This window comes from Solea senegalensis, unplaced genomic scaffold (assembly GCF_019176455.1).
Source record: "Solea senegalensis isolate Sse05_10M unplaced genomic scaffold, IFAPA_SoseM_1 scf7180000014229, whole genome shotgun sequence".
Classification (NCBI taxonomy): Eukaryota; Metazoa; Chordata; class Actinopteri; order Pleuronectiformes; family Soleidae; genus Solea; species Solea senegalensis.
In genome coordinates this window covers 28637-49611 of record NW_025320998.1, presented here as the reverse complement: position 1 = coordinate 49611, position 20975 = coordinate 28637, and the positions used below count along the sequence as shown (strand labels likewise).

The following is a 20975-nucleotide window of genomic DNA, read 5'->3' as shown; positions in this document are numbered from 1 at the left end:
ACTGTTATATTTCCTTATTGATAAACACAGTTTTCCTCCAAACAAAACATGAATTGACATTAATAATCCTTCCCTTTAGTGAAAGGGTTGTTGCCCGAGACTCTTTCAGTAAAAAATCCAATTAACCTCAGGAGCATATTCATCAGCTCATATGAAGGTAAACAATAAAGGCTATTGAACCGGAGACTTTTTACCTTTATAAGCGAACATGACTTATTACTGATCTCATCTTCCCGAGCACATATTGTATTTTCTTGAGGACAAGTCGAACAAATCAAACACCCGGACTCTACTTGGTTCTGTGAATGAAGCACCATCAAATATCTTTGTATATACTATAAAAAGAATCTGTTTTTAAAGGTCTTAGGCTACCACTGACTTTGTTGTTGACCATACTGATGCAAAACTGTTCTGTAATCTTTGGCATTTTTGAATGAAATGACTTCTGTATCAGCGTTTTATTACTGTCCACTGAATTTAAATCAAAGAGCATGTGTATGTAGAATAAACCAGGTGTAATTGAGCTTTTTTAGCAGCCACTTTGGACAGGAAATAGATGAACAGACACAGGTGTGAGCAATCACATTAGTTAGGGTTCCGTTCCAGGTTTAATAGGTTCAAGCTTCAGGGGGGAGATTACCTGCAAAGGTAAGTATTTTCTAAAAATGTTTAATTATTTCAGTACATCCTACCAACACATTTCCTGTATTTTGAGGTTGTATTCTAACAACTTCTCTGTCTTTCTCCTTCTCTCTCTCTCTCTCTCTCTCTCACACACACACACACACACACACACACACACACACACAACACTCGCACAAACACACACACATGCATGTATCCTGATATATAGCTACTGTAAAGGTGGCGTCTCCAGAAGCAGGTGATAAACAGCGGTTAAAGGAACCATATCCTCAGTGTGTGAAACTGTCCCCTAAATGTCACCTTGTGGAAATGCTGCACAGATCCTGGCTGACAGGCACTGTGCACACACACACACACACACACACACACACACACACACACACACACACACACACACACACACACACACACACACACACACAGAGGTGAATAAAGGTTATGTATTGTTGGGGAAAAGAAAAAAACCTATAGGGGAATAGCTTAAAAGCAGAAGCAGCCCCCTACACTTCATTAATGTTTAATTGTGTTGCATGTTGGTACACACACGTCACACACACACACACACACACACATGCGATCAAATCAAAAGTTCAGGGTAAACGATGATGGCACTGCTACAGCCAAAACTTGCAATGCACCAATTTCTGCACTAGCACTTTTTTCTTTATTTCATTTTCTGTTACTAGAATATGCTGCTTATTGTTGCTTTTTCCGTGTGTGTTTTTATTAGTGATTCACAGAATACGACATCCCTCACATGACAATAGAGTTGATGTTTTTGACATTCATAATGCACCAAACCACAATTCTTATTAAACATGACAAATGTCCCCAGTCGTCTAACAGTAAAACAGTAGGTTGCTCTCTTTTTTACCAGAGATGTAAGGTGTCATCACAGCACCACACTGATTATGCTTCTCTCTGATCCGTTTTTACATGATTTCTTTATTCACCTGTCTGTGTTGTTGGGACATCTGCCCCTTGGGAATATAAAAGACATATTTCTGATACATTAGGTGTAGTAAACATCCATAGCACTGAGGAGAAGAACGATGAGCAATGCAACACTTCGAATCAAGCAAGTTGTGTCGAGTCATATGAATATAGAAGATGATTTCCCAGATATTCCGGATATTAAATATGTTAAAATGAGTTTTATCTGTAACCGAATGATATCATTACTGTACAACTACAGAGACTAAAATGTAAAGAATACTGACCATAGAAATGAATTTCAAATATTAGGATAAAAACTAGCAACCAACTGACTTCCTGTCTTGAATTTCACATAAGCCAAGCCTGCAAAAAGCAGACACCCAGTGTTTTACTTTCTGAAAAAAAAGCAAATTATAGCATTAAATGTAAAATGTAAAAATATTCCATATGTCAAGTCATTACGAGTCATTTCACTTAAGTCTAAGTCACTTAAGTCTAAGTCTTTCACCAATGTTAGAATCAAAAGAATCAAATTTGCGACTTAAGTCGGACTCTTTTTGGATACTTGTATTTCCTTTTCCTTCTGTCCACATGCGAGACAGTATCCAGTGGTTGCCAGCAGCAAAGCGCCACTGATGTGTAGACGGGAATGTACAGATTGTTGCTTTGGCAAGTGTGTAAATATGTGTACAGTAAGTGCCAGGACGGGAGTGCGGATGGAAATGGGGCCGATCGCTCACGAGCCGTCTCTCCTCTTTCAATCAATAACCCTGTGATTCTAATAGACATTGATTGCATCTGAATCCCTGATCCCAAGTCGCAAATGTGATTATAAAATAGCCAGTCTTGACACTTTATTGAAAACAATGAGGCTGGAAGGAGAAACAGGAGGAGGGAGTGGGAGTGACTGGCTTGGAAAGATGGATTAATCTTCTGCTTGTCAGCTTGCTGAAGTCTTTTCCCTTCATTCGCCGTCTTATTCTGTGTGTTTGAGTGCACGTGCCCACTCGCAAGCAAAATGTGCACGTTCTTTGCAAGATGTCAAGGACTGATATGTGCGCCGTGGAGTGTTGAACTATTAAAATAGCGACACGAGAATATTTCCACCACAGTATAGCTCTAATGTAAACCCCTATATGTGAGGCTGCAATGATCCCATCACACTCATCTCCAATATCATTTTAAACCACACGTGATTTATGTGGCACCATAGAATTGTAGACAGGGAAGAGTTAAATTAAAAGATGAAGTATTAACTAATTACGTGAAGTGAAATTACAGCACATTTCTACATTTCTGGTGTAAACTAGGAACTATAAATAATTTAAGTTCACTTCTCGCCCGCGCGGCGGCTGTTAGTCACCAAATTAAATACTCTGTCAATCATCTTTAGAGTGGCAGCAGGTTTCGGTCTGATGTCGTGAATCATGTTGAGAGTGTTCAGCTATTTACTTTACAAATTGTTCAGTTAAAAAAAAAAACCCAAAAAAACATTTCAATTATTTATAATTCGTTTAATGAGTGGCGACACTCGGCTCATGTCGTGATAACACTGTCACACGTAGAATTCATGTAAGTCCCTGTCTCTGAATGAGACACACATTACACACAACCCTTTATTTTTGACAGACTAAAATACCGCTTTCACTTTTCATTTCTGCACCTTTTTTTTCTACCTGCAGGTAAAATAGTGGCAAATGATGCTTTAACTGGAGCTGTGGAAGGCATGGAAGCTTGTACTAGACAGTACACAGTCTAAATATAGTTAAATATAGTTAAATACAGTTGTGTTTGGTCATTTTTCTTCAATTTATTGATAAATAAAAAATACACAGTATTTTTGAGACTAAACGTTGGTGAAAACGGACCAAATTTGGCACAAAAATCAGAACTAAATAATACGGTGCAAAATGGCTCAGTAGTGCCCCCAAAGGTGAACCCCGGTAGGAGAAAGCCAAAATAAGTTGCACCAATTTTCACAAAACTTGGTGGAAACATGACGCAGCCCAAGACGAACAAAAAAGTCTATCGGGACCATGGCCTCATATCAACAGGAAGTCGGTCATTTTTAATTTGCCGTCCATCTTAGCGATTTACACATTTCGTAAATGGACAAACTCGTCCGTGCATGAAAATCCTCCATTAATCCAACGTTTAAAAAAGTGTTTATTTGTACTAGACACATCAAAGATGGAAAGTTAGCAAAATGTCTCGCAGATTCAAAAGGGCGTGGCCACGGCAACTATTGGAAATTGTGGCGAATTTCGATCATTCGCCGCAAAACAGGAAGTGGCCGTGTAACTTTGACCGATCGGCTCGAAACTTTACATGTGACAAAAGACACGCGGCTGGAAATCAATCAATCAATCATCAGCACATGAAAACTAAATCAAGTGCATAGCGCCACCTGCTGGCAGCACGGTGGCTATGTGGGCCCGCACAATACAACAACAACTGTGATTCAAATCTCTTTAGGAAGGAATATAAAAGTTTAGATTAGATCCACAACAAACACAAGGACCTGTGACGGTGAGTTTTTATTATGTCACACTGTGCTTTAGTCAGTCAAATGTGTTATTTGTCTGTTCAGTTTGTTTATGATAACAATATCTGAGGGTTTTGTCTAAGTGCTGCACCATCTTCAGGTCATGTTGGTTAACAAAGGGCAGTGCAGCGCTCCCCTTTAAAACTTCCATGCAAATTGACTGTGATACAGTCTGTCGCTCATTGCTTATGTTAACACATGCACAGCACTTTTATGGGGAGCACTGTTTATGACACGTATTCATGCGTGCGTGCATAATCACACCTTTTACATCTCTTCTGTCAGACTCGGTGTCCTGTCAGACCTCCGCGTTCAAACAATTAACGGCGGCACTTGTGGGTAAGTAAATGTTTCTCTCCCCGCTGTGGACACACTAACATGCATATTTACAACTGTGTTGGGTGAAGGATTTTATTTACATACATGTACATGATGTCATTCAGTCACCACAAGTGTATTTTAATGCAGAAAATGGGCCTCTTTGTGGATCTTTAATTGTTGTTTAGTTTTGTCACGAGACAACAACATCCAAAGACCTAGAAAAGAGGACATGAACACACACACACATGAATTTGGTGTGTGTGTGTATGCAATATATAACAAAGGGGAATATAAAAAGAGGAATCGTGCCTGTGTGTAATGTGGAACGGTGCCAGTTGATATTGTGCTGAAAGCTCCAAGTCAAGTTGTTGAGAAATGCTCTTGATAGATTATCCACAGACGACCACAGGCAGAGGATTCTGGTTGTGTTGTGTTTGCTGGTGTGTGACAAAAAGAGAGAGTGTAGATGAGTGAAATATAAGTGCTCTCCCTCTCTCTCTCTCCAACTGGACGGTCTGGCTTGGTCCTTATCAGTCTACTTTGCCCTGTGAAGACATTGATATCATTTTACTCTCGGCAATGAGGACTGGAGGCCACGCGTCGAGCCAATGGTTTGGCTGTTAGAAACTGATAGAAGCCGAACGTTGAGTGCCTGTGTCTAACCACACAGCCTGTACCTTTAGTGGTTTTTCCTGAGCCCCCACAGCGTCCGCTCAGCCCCTTATCACCAGATGTTGGTACAATTGAAAATGTTGAGTCTACGGCACAGGCAATTCTTGAGTGGGAACTCGTTGACTGGCTGCTCGTGTTCAGGCTTGATTTCCACAGACCTTTTCTCTCATGCAGACATATATATGTATATATATATATATATATATATATATATATATATATATATTATTTTATATTATTTTGGAAATTGATGTAGGTGTTTGTTTGTGTGACTGTCTTAAGTCCAGTGTGTGACCTTGAAGAGGGTTTACTGACAACATTTGAATATACTTACCATAAGGGTGTTTGTGTTTGTGTGTTGTTTGGTTTTTGCACTCGAATAAACCCTCTGAATGTAGGCAAATGCTTTATAGAGCCCTCCATCTCTACGGAGCTGCAACGTTTCTACAGCGGCTCTGAATAAATGAGCAATTTGCTTGTGAATTATTTCTACTAGAACTAGTATGCAAAGGCGACCGCTGTTCCCTCACGTGTTTTGGGAGTCCTCTGTTTGTTGTAATCTTCAGTCTAACCATTGGATGTCACTAATTCTTACACTTCTTTCATTTAAAAAAGAAGAAGTTTAGATTAATACTTCTGGGTGATGTGACCTTGGGTTGATATTCGTGCTCTGTAGCAGCTTTGCCCTCGTTTTATTTTTGGTTGTCCTATCTCTTTGAAAGCACATTTTGTCTCCCTATTTTATTCTCCAACCCCCATCTGCATTGTCCATCCCAAAGGAAGAGTTTAATTCTGGGGGGAGCAGATAGAGGCACAGTGGAGGAGGGGGCTTGGGTCTGGATCTCTGGACATGAGCTTGGATCTCTTGAGAAAAGTCTGGCAGAACATTGATTCACCTGGCCCTGTTTGCACACACACACACACATACACACACATGCACATGCACACAGTTACACATGGACAGACAGACAGGCAGCTGCTAGCCTGATGGGGAGGCTGATGGAGATAATACAAGGATGAGTAAACACACACACACACATGACATGATGGAATAAAACTGAGACACACAGTCAGACACATTTACGGGACATCCTAGTAAGTCATCAATATGCAAACTAACTAATTATATGACTGAGTGGCATATTCAACACACCCATCTACACACACACCCCCACATGCACACACCAGATATACAGAAAATGTCATCTTCAATATAATTTACCATCCAGCTCCTCATGATCCAGTCAAATACGTGAAAACCTAGTTACAGTCTAAATCAACCACATACCAGAGTGTCATTCATTCACTCATTCACTCATTAGCAACAGCGACGCGCTAAGACATCTCCAACGAATATGAGATATCATGGACGAGGCCGGCATACCCAGCGTTTCGGGGTGATTTAACTCCGAGACGAAGTAAGCCCGCGAATGAGTGAAGGGAGTGGGCAGACACTTTTATGAAGACGGACATATTCAATCCAGCGTCACCATTGGCAGCCCATAAATATCATCATCCCAGCAGATAGAAATGACATGTAAATTGACCATAAAGCGATATGTACGCACAGTTTGTACATGTGATTTAACGGCCTGTCATATTGAAGGATATACTGTAACAGATGTGTGATGGATGTCTATTATGTGGGTGACACTACTGTGTGTTGGGGCTTGTAGGGAGAAAAGGGGGAAGAAGACCCCCCGGGAACAATGCGACACCGTGGATCCCCACAGGCTTAAGATAAACCGTGTACAGCTGCGTTTAAAGGGGTTCACTGAGTTCATTTAAAAGGACACGGAGATGCGACGCGGGCTCACTGTATGTGTGGACACACACAACATGCATGCACACACACACATACACACACACACACGCTTTCCAGGAAGATGAGGAGGGCTGCTGAAGTAACCCTGCGCCAGCTGGCAACAGCACCCACACAGACGCACACACGGATACACGTGCACCTCCCTGCAAACCCACTTGACTGCATTAAAAAAAAGGAGGCTTCATCAAAGCTGTTCATGTTGCCTCCATAAGTCATCATCTCATTTGCAAGACAAATGGGGGGGAAGTCAAATTGGTCAGTGCATTTTAATAAAGAGCCAGGCACCGAGCGAGCGTCCTCCCCTGCCCTCACACAGACACAGGTTCCTCACTCGGGCACGAGCTGCTGAACTCTTAATAATCCGCGTTGTTAGGATTCTGCCTTTGTCAGAATATACACGTCTGTGTCAGTGCGGGATTAAAGTCCAGAACTATTCCCCCCAAATACCAGGCATTACTACAGAAATCCACTTTTATACGGGACAGCTGTAGTGCATGAGTTTTGGGGGGGGGATTTTTGTTGTTGATGATGTTACTGTGAACAGAGCCAGTGAAGCAAAACTATCAGACCTGACTGATGGAGTGTTTTTGTGTACACCAGCAGCGCAGGGGTAGGTGGGGGCAGAAAGTGTCAAACATATGATCTGGCCCAAGCTGGCCCGCAGGATGCGGATTTGTGAAAAATTCGCATTATGATTCGATCATAATACGATATTTTTCAGTTCCAGGTACCTGCAACTAAATGTTTTATGCATTTGTAGATCCACTGTGATCTGTAAGTTCTAATGCACACACTTAGGCATAGCGTTGTTGAAATTGCACTTATTTTTCTCAAGAAATTTCAGGTTTTGTTCAAAGTACGTCTTGTAAAAAGACACTAAAATTAAATATCAGAGAGAAACAGAGTTGACACCCCTGGAACTTTATCCCATCAAACTGTTGTACAAGTGGAGAGTTGTTTTTTTAAGCTGCTGAATTCACTTGTGAATCTTTTTCTTGCTGACACTTCTTTGTGTTTTCACTCATAATCCAGCTTTACTGGACATTGTTGCTGTTGCCTCCATCTGTCTTGACATAAATCGAATCTCCTCCTGGGTGTACAGCGTGGGAATGTCTGCAAGCAACATAAGATCCACAGACAGCTATACACTGAGAAACGGAGGGACAGGCTTAATCGGCACTATATGAACTCATTTTGACAATGGATTGTGCACACGATTGTTTATATGCACCACAGTGTTAGGATAACATGGAGAGAAGAGGGGTTGTATGACACGACTGGAAGCTGCCAGTGCATTTTTCGTATTTTCCCAACAACTGGTACCAGGCAAAAAACTGTAACAGAGTTCTTTCGAAGTTTATTTTTGCTTGTTTTCTCAATGACAACAGGGTCATTGGTACAGCTGCTTTTCCAAGTTGGTTTGAATAACGAGAGAGGAAGCGAAAACATCGCCTTAAATCCAAAAGATATAGATTTTGGTTATGTTTACAGCACCGTGTGTGTTAAAAATGTTGCCAACGCAAACCCCCGTGTCCTTGAATTGAATTAAAATATGCTCGCACAGCACACAGACAGGATGATACTCCTATGATAAAACTTAATTATACAGCGTCATTATCATCCAGTCCGAGCATGTTTGATCTACACACAGACCAGTGACCTTAACTTTAATTTCATAAGGTCGTGCATTTCTGACCCTTGGCGGAATGACTATTGTCACTGTAGATTGCAGCACTATTGATTTGCTGTGCTTTGAAAGCTATCTAATATTGAGATCCACAGACTGTTGATTTAGCTCTGTGCTTGGATTGAATAATTAAATCAAGTCAATAGCTTTTGTTCATATCTATGCATCTTCACCCTTCAAATGACTCCGGAGCTGCCATCACGGGTCTGTCGAGAGAGGGCCAAAGTATAATAAATGAACACAGGTCTGTCACAGACGTTCTGACAATAATGGGCCGTCAAAGACATGAGGGGAAATTGTGGACACACTCACACACACACAATGTTGACTTATTGTGTGAACTGGTTTACTATAAACGTCAGTCAGAGGTGACGTTGAGATATATAAGATATATATATATATATATATATATATATATATAAACGCTATTTTAGTTCATTTTTCCCCTTTGATTTTTAAACACAGCAGTGGTTCCTGCCACTGCTCTTTAAAGCTTTGTCGGTTCTAGTTGTTTAAGCATCGAAAGCCCACAGAGCTTTTTAAATTCAAAGAGAGATCCATAAAGTTTACAATGGTAACACATACGCATCGTAAAAATGCACACACACACAAAGACATAAGGCTTAAAATCACGATTTAATGTCAGCCATTAATCACCATCGCCTTATCAGAGAACATTTAATTGAAACAAAAAGTGGAAAAGTTATGATTGCAAGTTTATTTATATATATCTACATATACAGTATATACATTTTTTTTAAGAAAACAAAAAATATTGGCTTCATTTATTTAAACTTGAAGCTGCAATTTCACCAAAGATAACACTTTACACATGATTTACAGTAAACTATTGTCTTCTAGATATGGTATTTGACCATAATTGTACTGTTAACTACTGAAAATTGACAATTGTTTACTGTAACTTCACAGATATGGCATATATTACAGTGATTTAGTAGCACCTTTCCATATAAATGCTGAATAAATCACACACTCAAATCAGTTTTGGGGATTATAGCCACACCCATACTAGTTTTACAATGAAATAAAACAAAAACACTACTGTATTACATTAACTATCACAAAAATGCTGTAAAATCACAATAACTCCATTTATTGTGTGTTCAATCCTGTAAATAATTGAACACTCACAGCTGTTTAGTAAACACACACAGGTGACAGTGATTGCAGAGTCACGTGACTCCAGGCTCACGTTAATAATGCGACGCAGCTTGTTTTTTTTTTTGTTTTTTTTAAACATTTTTAAAAACTCATAATTACACTTAGTGTTTTTACTGTAAGTTGCTGCTAAAGATGCCTTTGGACAACAGGGACTGTTTATTTGTTAAAAAGCCGCGGGACATATTTGAGGTAAGTACGTTTTATTTTGTTATTATTTATCCGTGTTGTGTCTGTGAAGATGTGGCGTCAGAGTTACGTTTGTCATGGTTAGCGTTCATGGAAACGTTTTGTTTATTTGTTGTTGTTGTTGTTTGCGTTAGAGAATGCCAGTGTTGGCAGGTGCTGTTATAGTTATTGTTTGTGCAGTGTGTGGCTTTGCTACAGAGTAACTTATATGACTAATACTCTGTTGTTTCTGTTTGTGTATTCACATGTCGTCATTCGTGCTCTGTCACAATGTTGCAGTTGACTTTCCTCTGAAGTTATCAGCCTCATGTGTGTTTGTACTGATGGATGTTGTTCTTCATTTATTCAGAGCACTACAGAGTCAGTAAGCGTTTTGTTTTTTTTGGTTTTTTGTTTTTGCATCAAGCTGTGTCAGTGGCTGCAATATTTCCGCGGCCTGTAGGTGGGGCTCTGATGTAGTGTTTCAGAGCTGAGGGAGTCCTCTGGAAGGGAGAGAGCGAGGGACAGAGAGGGAGGATGTGGCAGCAGCAGCAGGAGCAGCAGCAGGCGCTGACACCTCTCCACCCTCAGACCCCCTCAAAGCACAAACTGCCTCTGAGTTTGAGGGATGTTGACTCCACGGTCAGATCTGGACATTCAGTTCTCACAGTCAGCTGGATTTAATTCTTTCATGAAGTTGTTTTCGTCAATTATTCTTGTTTTTTTTTTTATCTTCCTCTGAGCTCATTGTGCGTCCCTATTTGACTTATTTGACTGTGGACGTTTCGAAACACTAACACACGAGACCAACGTGGCTCATTGTTGGAAGTTGCTCATGTGATCTCATGTGACAAACCTCCGCGTGCGTCAGTGTGGCGTGCCATTTGATGCAATCTGAATTAAGATTAACGTGAGAAATGTTGCTTTGCAGTACATTTTATGGACACATCCTTACTGATTAATCTAAGGACATGATAACATAATGACATAATATATTAATTGCTCAAAATGTAAATGTTAACAGATCACCATCAGGCCAAAAATACAGATTGTAATCCCCCACTACTATGTAAGTGTCACGATTAAGTCGCTCTGTTGTATAACCTCTGTCTTTAATAATGATCCTGGTATTATTCAAACCCTTTGATCTGATCATTTCACCCATGGTTTTTGTGTAAATTCCCCTTTTGGCACTGTCAAATATTAAATCCCTTATGAACCAGTATGTCTGCAGGACATATACCCACCCTGCATAAATTAATCCCTTATTGGATTTATTTAATATTTGCAAAGGCGCAAAACTACCAAACTGTAAACAATAACAGAGCAGCACACCTTCAACTACTTACCAACAGGGGCGTGCACAGATTTTTCAGGGGTTAAAGGGGCTCTAGTGAACACCACCCTTATTTTTATCTTTCCCTTTAAATGAATTGTGTTTTTGAGGGCTTTCCCAATCCCCTCACCTATTTTTGCAACCACGTCGATCCTGGTAAAAATTTACACGTGCAAGTTGTTCGGTGAAAAGGTGAAGAAGAAGTGGGAGGGGCTAACACTTTCATCGTTTGATTTTTATTTTGTGAAATGTGAAATGTTTCACGTACATGGACGAAAGTTGGTGCACGTGTTAATCATGTCAGGACGTAACCCTAACCCTACTTACATAGATATTTATTTTAATACCTGATGGATGTTTGATAAGCTGACCTCGACATTGTCATTAAAAACAACAAATTAAATGTGATTTTTAGGGAGTTTTACACACATGCAGGTTGTCTAGGGGGTCTTCCATAATGTAATCATTCCAGAAAGAACAGAAACACAATCCTTGGCAGGGGTAATAAACTTTTACATTTAAATCAAATATGTTGACACTCTCTGTGGACTCTATGGCGAAATGATCTCATCCCACCTGACGCCTCATTGTCTCTGACTCCATAGCAAATGAAATGAGCTCATAAACCTGATGATTGTAATGAATGATGTGCTGACACAGACATTGTTAAGTATAATGTTTATTAATGCGCACTGGGGCTCTTTGAGTGTTTTTGTTGCCTGACAGTTTAAATTGTAACCCCGAGCGCAATCTCTCTCTCCCCCCCCCCTCCCCCCTTGATCTGAGATGTTACTGCGGATGAGTCAGGATTCATGGGAAGAAAACAGGCTTCTTTCGCAACCGACAAAGCGCCAACCACTCAGTTCCCCTCAAGATCCGCTGTGAGGCTGCTGTAAACTCAGAAGTAGCGCACTCCCCCTGATCTCCCTCTCTCTGTGTCCCTCCCGCACTCTCTCTCTCCCTCTCTCTCTCTCGCACTCCGCTGCAGCACCCTCAGCATCTCAGTTGAGCAGGAGCACCGCACTGACTCACATCTACACGCACACACACACGCTCTCTGAACAAGCACAGCCTTCTGCGGTATCCCGTGTACGGCGCAGCGGCTTTTCCGGCGGCATACCAAGTGCGTACTCACCGAGGGATGGGAGGTGCAGCTGCCGCGTCTCAGTGCGCTCAAAGCGGCGTAGTAGAGTCCGGCTGATCGGTGAGGCAGTGGGGGGGGGGACAGGCTGCTGGAAGTCTGCTGCTGTTTTCAGCCTCTCTCGTGCAGGAATCGCCTTCCCGGGGATTAAAAGTGGACACATTCCCTTCCGTTAGGATATTACACGTTTCTCAATTTTTTTTTTTTTGGGGAGTAACTGGAGTTGGGGAATTGCTCCGGACGTGCCTCTTATCCGCAGTGTCGATGCGGCTGCGGCTGTGAAGTGATATCTGCATAGATTACAGGTAAGGAGAGACGCTTGTCACCGTCTTACTTATTACGCACAGTTACGGCAGATTGCAGCGTGCTCTGGTTGCTGTTATTAGTCAGGGTTGGGGTGTGAGTTTGCCACTGCACCAGCCAGGTGATCCGAGCCGTGCGTGCTGCACCTGTGCTGGGCTGCGCCATGCATGCTCAGCGCACTCGGGCAGATGGGGCGGGTTTCACCCCCCGAACCTGTCCATCTTGGTCCATATAACTAGCCCCGCGGAGAATTGTAGAACAGTTTAATGACCTGCTATTTCTCGCAACTTGGGACCCACTATATTCGCTGGATTGCCGCTATTTTGGCGCCTCGCATCATTCATGAGGTGTCCGCGTCCACTGTGAGCCACAGAAAAGCTGCATGACATGCTTTCCCCCCCTCTCTATTGCAGTGTAAAACTCCTGAAGGTTAAAACCACAACTGTTTTTTTTATCGTAGAGTCCGCGTTGGATTTATATTAAACCCAGTGCGCAGGATCAGTTTTTTTTAGTGGCGCGTTCACACCCATGGACTGCAGTTGTGTTTTCAGTCCTGGGTCTGATTTGAAACTATGTGATTATTCTATACGCATAGTTTATTATCAGGATGCTTTCACATGGTGCTTAGCAACTGCAATTCCCGCGATATGTTTTAAAAAAAATGTATATAAAGGTTGATTTTTTTTTGCATATATATTCTAGTTTATGAATCCCAAGTGATTCATTTTTATGGCACGAGAAACTGTTCAAGCTCAGCACATGAAGGTCCTTTCTACACAGGTTATATTTGAGGTTTCATGGTTGTACACACCCTTAGATTTTTGCAGCCACTGTGAGGATTATTTGTGGATGTAAGAGATGATATCTGCTGTGCCATAACTGGTGGGTCTCACTATGTGGCTTCAGGATTGGCAGTGTCCTCCCTTTAGAGTTTTTAAACTTGACCAATGAGACTCAGACGGAGCTCGCCTCAAAGAAGAACTTGACTTTCGTAACATTTGTGTGAACAGAGAATAACATTTTTAATATCCCTACTGGGGGTCTCCGTCTCTGTGGTGTTCTGCAGGTTGCAGTTGAGTTTAACGTGACCTTATCTTAATCCCCTGTACTTTTATTACCTACATATTACTGTACTCGTCTTTTAAGGTCACAGTGAAGGGTGGAATTTAAGATGAAGCTATTTTATTTTGACCCAGTAATGTGAAAGAAACCTTCAGGCACTTGAGTGTTTCAAATGGCAGTCAGGTCTTTCTGTGGACAACCAACTATGTGATGTGTTTAGCCTGTTGGGGGAAAAAAAAGAGAAAATCTCAAGGCTGTTTTTTTACACTGCTACACAAACCTTGTGACTGTTATTAGTTCAAGATTATTTAATTTGCACTGCACACGCTCCGTGGAGTCAGGAGATAGTGACAAGCACGTCTTCCTCAGTTTAAGAAAGTACATGTTGTCTTGAACGATGCATGTGGTTCTGTACACACGCGGCATATTACATTCTTATCAAAACATTGTGGTTTTTTTTTTCTAGTTGTCCACGTGTTTAGTCGTTCTTTATGCTTTGGCTGTAGCTGTATCATTGTCAGCTGTAGGTTTGATGGGAGATGGAGCTGATTCCTTGGTCTAACACTCTCTAGCTTGGTGCAAGCCTTGCAGTGTGATGTAGGTCTTTGATTCCAAAATGTGGCTCATAAACTTTTGTCCCCCATCTTGCTCCTGCTGTACCTCTCCCTCCCTCCCTCCCTCCCTCCCCGTGCTTTCATCATGTCTTGTGCCTCATACACAGAAAACAGCTGCTCCGGTCTATATGCAAAATGTAGATGCCTTGTACGGCAGTCACACCGAGGACTCTGAGCCCCTCTGCTGGTTTCTCCCTCCCTCTGTCCACCTGCACTCCAGACTCAATGCATCAATTCACTGCCCCCCACGCCCCCATAACTCATTTGATGTCAAGATATCTATACTTACAGCTCTGTTTTTTTTTTTTACTGAAGATATCTCAGAAGAGAAGCAGTGATACTTACGTTGTGTTTTAAATAGCCCAGCAGATGGCTTATTCACTTGTTTAGTGCACAGTCAACAGAGCACGGCTGCAGGGAGAGGGGCTATATGCTGTAGAATCCATGAGGGGCAGTGTGGTCACAGGCTGCTGCAGTGGAGAGATTGATCCCGCTTGATACTGTGGTTGCAACATCATTGACCACAATATTCTCTCATTTTCAAACACACTGCAAAGTCTTTATTTATGGATGGTAATGCACATGGGTTGTGCCACGCTGGGGAGAAACCTTGATTCACAATCGGATCAATAGCTTCACAGCATTCGTTCCAATAATTAAATAAAACGGAATAAATTGGCAAATATTTTGATCACCAAATTAATGCATTTTTGTTTTTTCAGAGTTCTTTGCTCCATATAACAAAAAAAGTCATTAATTTACAGATTAATTATGGTTGGTAGACCACACAAGACATTTGAGAACATCATTATTTCTACATCTTTTACATGTTATGGAGCCATCAACTAATCGATTTATCAAGAAATCAGTCGACAGATTAATCTATTTTTTTCACCTCATTTACGTCAAAGTTTAACGCTGAAAACAACATTAACGACGAGCATTAGGTGGTGCTGGTTGATACGACGTGGTCCATTAGTTGCTGTTTAACAGACTGTGACAATGAGGCAGAGATAATATGCCTGCCTACAGGGCAAACTGTCAGTGCAGGCTGAAGTTCCGCCTGCGTTTTCTTTGTGGCTGTGGCTGGCAGGCACACCTTTATGTTTCTTTGCCTCTTTTCTTTAGTGCTAATGTGTACGTCAGCTCATTTCTGAATATTCAAACGTGTGTGTGTGTGTGTGTGTGTGTGTCTTCCTCTGCTGTCAAGGTCTCAAGAGGAAAACATTCAGTCCTTGAGCAGTTTGATAATCCTATCTCATCTGTGTCTTGCCTCCTTGTCGTTTTACCAAATTCCAGCTCGGTCCTAAACTCTTGAAAGCTGCAAGAACTCTTGGCACTGCCGCACCGCTCAAACACACCCCCTTCCCATGTGCTGTCCATCAAGCGCTGCCTATAGGACTTGGAACAGCAGCCTTTATCGGGCTGTAAGCACCTCACGTTGACATACTACCCCCTGTCTGTTGGCCAATGTTACGGCTACAAGGCTGGGGTTTAGACTCGGGGACCGTGGCCTTGTCAATATTATGGCTCACTAATGGATAAACTCTCGCTCCAACCTTGGCAGTCGAGACATTTATTAAATTTTTGGGGCAGTGAGTGGACTCAAAGGAGTAATCTCTGTAAGAAAGCCTCTGGAATATAAGTCTATGCCAGCTGTGAATTAATATGAATGGGGGAAATCTGAGAATGATACTCTGGAAATATAAGGAGTGAGTAAGACTGAGGCGGAAGTGTGTGTGTGTGTGTGTGAATGATGCATCTGTGACTGGCCCTATATGAATACTCTGGTCACAGAGACGTATCGTCATGTTCCACTGAATGATGCGTCTGTGGGTTGGACCTGAATGGAGCTCTGTGTTTGTTCTCATTCTGGTTCTGTTGCTCTCTTTCCCACTCTCTCACACGCTTACACTCCCCTCGGCTACGACGGGACTACCAGCCACAGACGAAAGTCCTGTCAAGCCCCCCCCCCCTCCCCTTATGCCACCAAACACAACAAGAGAAGATTGGAAAATGCATTTCCATGTCACCAACTGTCCTTCCAACTATAATCTGTCTCCAGCCAGGCCTGATTCTCTTAACAGTGGCTTCGGGGATAAAGTAAATTTAAATATAGTGTAATTTGCGTGTGTTTTTTTTTTTTTTGAGTGTGCCAAGAGACCGATAGTGTGTTAGGTTAGGGATGATTGCTTTGATAAATGAGTGTATTTTGAATTACAGTTACCTTTCTTTGACCTAGCCACATAAAAACCCCTGCCCTTTGTTACCTCTCCTCACATTAGACTCCACACGCCGCGTGCCATGTACGATTCAAAGTCTATTATGTATTAGTTGACACTTCATTAGAAAGATGGTATCAGGGACTTGAAAGGCTTGGTGGATTTCATCTAAATTCCAATTTGGGGGAGGATTCCATGCTACATTAGGAGAATAATTGCTTACAAGTATGTAATTAACCCTTTGGTAATGCACCATAGAGCTGCATATTGACGTTTACAATAGCAATGACAGCAAATCTCTGAAGTGAGGATCTCCAAACAATTGGGCGCTGTAAATTTTTTGTGTGTGTGTGTGTGTGTGTGTGTGTGTGTGGGGGGGGGAAATCAATACACGTCACAGCATCCAATTTAATGAGAACCTTTTGTTCTCCGAACACTTTACTCAGCACATGTGTGATGCAGTGGAGATACATAAAATTGTGTGTGTTTATGTGTGAGTGAGTGAGTTCATGCGTACACGTCCCACTTTTCAGAGCCTTCTTTTTTCTTTTTCTTTTTTCCAATATTGCCACCCAGAGTCCTATTAAGCTGTCACATACTTTTATAATAGGACCCAGCACATGTACATTCTACTATATCACAGTGCCACCACTTTTTATTTTCTCCCTGCAGCCGTCTCCCATGCTTCCTTTCATCTTTTCCCCCAATCCTTCTCTCCCGCTGACGGTTTGTGCCTTCAGCTCTCTCCTCCCCATATCCCTCTGCCAAGCGTATAAGTTTATCTGTGTGTTTGCATGTTTATTTGGGCAAAATAAAGAAAATATACCCCTATCTGTTGTGACATTGGAGTGACCTATAGGGAGACGCGGACGTAGCTGTTTCCCCCGATATGAATCGGGACGATGTTGCTGCTTTTTGATCAGACCATGTTAAGCATTTTTCTTCCAGGTCGCTATGATTCATACGGTGCTGCTCGCCGTGATATATAAACAGCTCTCTTTGATGCAGCAGCAGATGACACGCTGTGGCATATTGGCTCTTATGTTTGTGTGTGCTAAGCCAAGCATGACAAGCAGCAAATTAGTTTTGTTTCAGATGCATGAAATGATGAGAAAATTGCAGACAGTCTTAGGGCATTTCCCCCACCCCACCACCCCTCTCACTCACTCTCATTTGCTCCCGCGCCGTCGCCTTAAGTCCACGCGCCGATTAAGCCCCTAATTCCGTTTTCATCCTCCCTGTCGCAGAGAAACGCGGGCATGCATGCTGAAGTATGCATACATGCATGGAAGCATGCATGCGTGCGCACACATTTATTAATCCATACCAGACAATACCTCAGAGCTCTCAGTATTCATCACGTAACCTACAAGCAGCATATGAACTGTTTTTTTTGTAGTTTTATGACTTGTAATTAATCGCTCGTGGCTTGTATTCAGGCCCACACTCCTCACACTCTGGCTCTGTTTTTCATAAGCATTTCTCTGAGTGACGCTGCAGGAACAAACCATGCTTGTTAATATGTTGTTTAGGCGTCCTGCGATGTCTGTGTGTAGTACATAAATGATGGGATTTTAAGCCCCCCCTCCCCCCCCACCATGTGAACCTCTTAAGGATTAGTGTTTGCTGTTAACATGTAAAAAAAAACGGTTAATATTTGTTTGTTGACAGTACAGGATGTACTCGTTTAAAACTCCTCCATGTTCCCAGCCTTGCTCTGACCTTATTGTAAGGTGCACTGGAGTGGATTCTCGTTGATGAAAGATAAATGGCAGAAACGTTGAACTTGTTTCAACCTGAAAACAGTGAAAAAATTTCCTTGTTGCTTTTAATCATTGGTACATTCAGGTGAATGCTACGCTGCAGAGATTCGAATGTTTTTACAGTGTACAAAAACACTTTCATGTGTTCAATATCGACCCTCAGTTTGAACCGATACCTCTCACACACAACTTATTTGAGATGACGTTTGTGCTGTAGCTATAACCAGAACGCACAATTCACTGTTCTATGCTGCATCCCTCACGTCCTTTTAAGCTTTAAGCTTTAAGTCTAGTATATTTCATTACAATTGTCTACATGTTATGTTGATATAATGTTTGGATTCTGTTTATATCTCCGTCTTTTTGTTAGTGTTCATTTTTCCCAAACTGTTGGACTTGTTTCACCCTCCTGACCAGACTAGAAGTTCACTGGCCCCCAGGTCATTTTGAGTTTGTGTTTCGTGAATCATTTATTTAGAATTGTACTGACACTGAGTCAAACTGGCTCATCCCTGTCTGTTGTGGATGACAAGAACTGGATTTATTTCTGCTCGTGTTTGTGTGAATGCAGTTCCTGCCTGTTTTGGCCAGGGGCCCCAACTCTTGCAAAGTGTTTGGGAGAAGTTTGCTGCGGTCCTGGAATTAGGTCAGAGTTAGCATTTCATTTGTTATTCTGATTTAGTCTGACTCTCAACAGTGTTGGGTATTGATTTCTGATTGCTGAGATTTAACTTTCCAGTAAAGGGGTGAATGCACCCGAATCTGAAGGATTTTCCACACACACCCGTTCCCCTCCCCTAAACTGGTGAATCATCAACCTGTTTAATCTCCAGTGCATGTTTACTCGCTCATGGTATCATCCTTAAACTCTGACACGTATGTTTGATTTGTTTCATTCCCTCTCACTCGCTCCCCTGTTGTGATGATTGTTGGGATTTGGAGCCATTTAAACTGAACACTGAAAGCTCATTGCATTACTGTTTGGCTCAATATGGGCAGAACCGATTAAATCGTTCCACTTTCTGCAGCATATACACCCTCCTTCCTCACTTAAAAAAATAGTAGGAGGCTGCTTCGGAGCAGGGGTGTCAAACGTACAGCCCGATTAGGATCTAATCATAATGTGACATAGGATATTTTTCACTTCCCGATACCTGTAACCGGTTAACTGAGGCATAATATTGTTGAAATTGCATGACATGACTGATATTGTGATGGACTTTTGTCATGTGGCAGTAACTGGGGCTTAGAAGACTCACAATCAACTTTTGATCTGCAGCGTTGAGCAGAGCACTGATGCTTGTTGACATTGTCACCACTGACGACCGTGGGTTGAAATGGCAGGTTTTTGAGAGGCTTCTACCACTCGGTAAGTTTTATCTGTGAAGTTTGCAAATGCACCATACACTATTTTTGTGTGTGGTGTCGGTGCAGACAAAAATAACGTTTATGTTATGAAAATAAACAATTAGACTATTTAAAAATCTGTTCCGTATATGTATGCTCACTTGCAAGTAGGCGCCTAGAAGTATCTATGGATGAACTTTGGCAACGCGCAGCTTCCACCGCTGAGTCACACGCCTCCCACACAGAACACTGTGAGTTGCTGGAGACATCGGCAGTGCTTTTAATCCCCAGATGATAGACAAGAAAAGGGAAAGGTGAGCTGCTTTGTTGCATTGCATCAAGCATTCTTCCTCCATTGGCTCACTTTCTGAGGTTACAAATGTAACTGTGGACAAAAGCACAAGTTCTGAGAGCGGGGTTGTCAGCCCCCCTCCCCTCCACCCTCCCCTTTCTTTGTGTACAACCGTGCAGCATTGTCACAGTGGTCGTTCCAGCTGAGCTTTGATTGGTTTGTGTTGTGAACCCACTGGCAAATCTTGCAACTGGATAGTTGTCTGTGTGTGTGTGTGTGTGTGTGTGTGTGTGTGTGAGAGGTTTTCCTCATGTCTTCATGAAAAGCAGTGCCATGAGGTAGAAAATAAAAATGAACCCAATAACTTACGGAGAGACCAAAGCAGGGGAGGAGGAGGAGGAGGAGGAGGAGGAGAAAGTGAGGTAAAACGCTGGATAACAATTTGCATGCTCTCACTTGCCGCTGTGAACGACAACAGCCTAGAAAGCCTGTCTGATGTGTTAATGCCATAGGCTTTGAGGGATGGTGTGAAAGGAATTGTTGAGAGGAAGAGGAAGGCACGTAATGCGGCGATGTAAACACGAACTCTCGCCTCTGTTTGTGAACTGGAGCGAGCCGTGTTCGGCTGGCGCACGGAGTGAGTGTACCAAACGGTCTTTTCAAATTGCATGACTCCTTTCAGGCAACTTAAACGTCTCGCTCTTGAAATAATGATTGGTTTCCACTTGTGGAATCGTGGCGTTCATAAGTCTTAAAGGTAGGGAACAGATTTGACGGACAACCTTCGATGGGTCGTGTCGGTGACTATATTACAAAGACGTTTGGAGGTATTAGTTTTAATTGTGAACCTCTTTGCACAAATGTCACGTATATCTTTAATGAGCTTGTGATTTGTGTGCATGTACTGTATGTACCGT

General features: G+C 42.0%; 1 protein-coding gene across 3 annotated transcripts in view; it reads left to right on the top strand.

Moving 5' to 3' along the window:
- Positions 1-9939: 9939 nt before the first annotated feature.
- The window catches only part of LOC122760962 (plexin-A4-like), a 35434-nt gene continuing 24398 nt past the window's right edge, over positions 9940-20975 (top strand). Inside the window, exon 1 of one of the 3 annotated variants that reach the window (XM_044016169.1) lies at positions 9940-10002. The gene's annotated coding sequence lies outside the window, so the exon portion shown is untranslated. Of the gene's footprint in view, positions 10003-12669; positions 12761-20533; positions 20696-20975 lie in introns of those variants that run through there. The other 2 variants (XM_044016166.1, XM_044016167.1) reach the window with 2 other exon arrangements.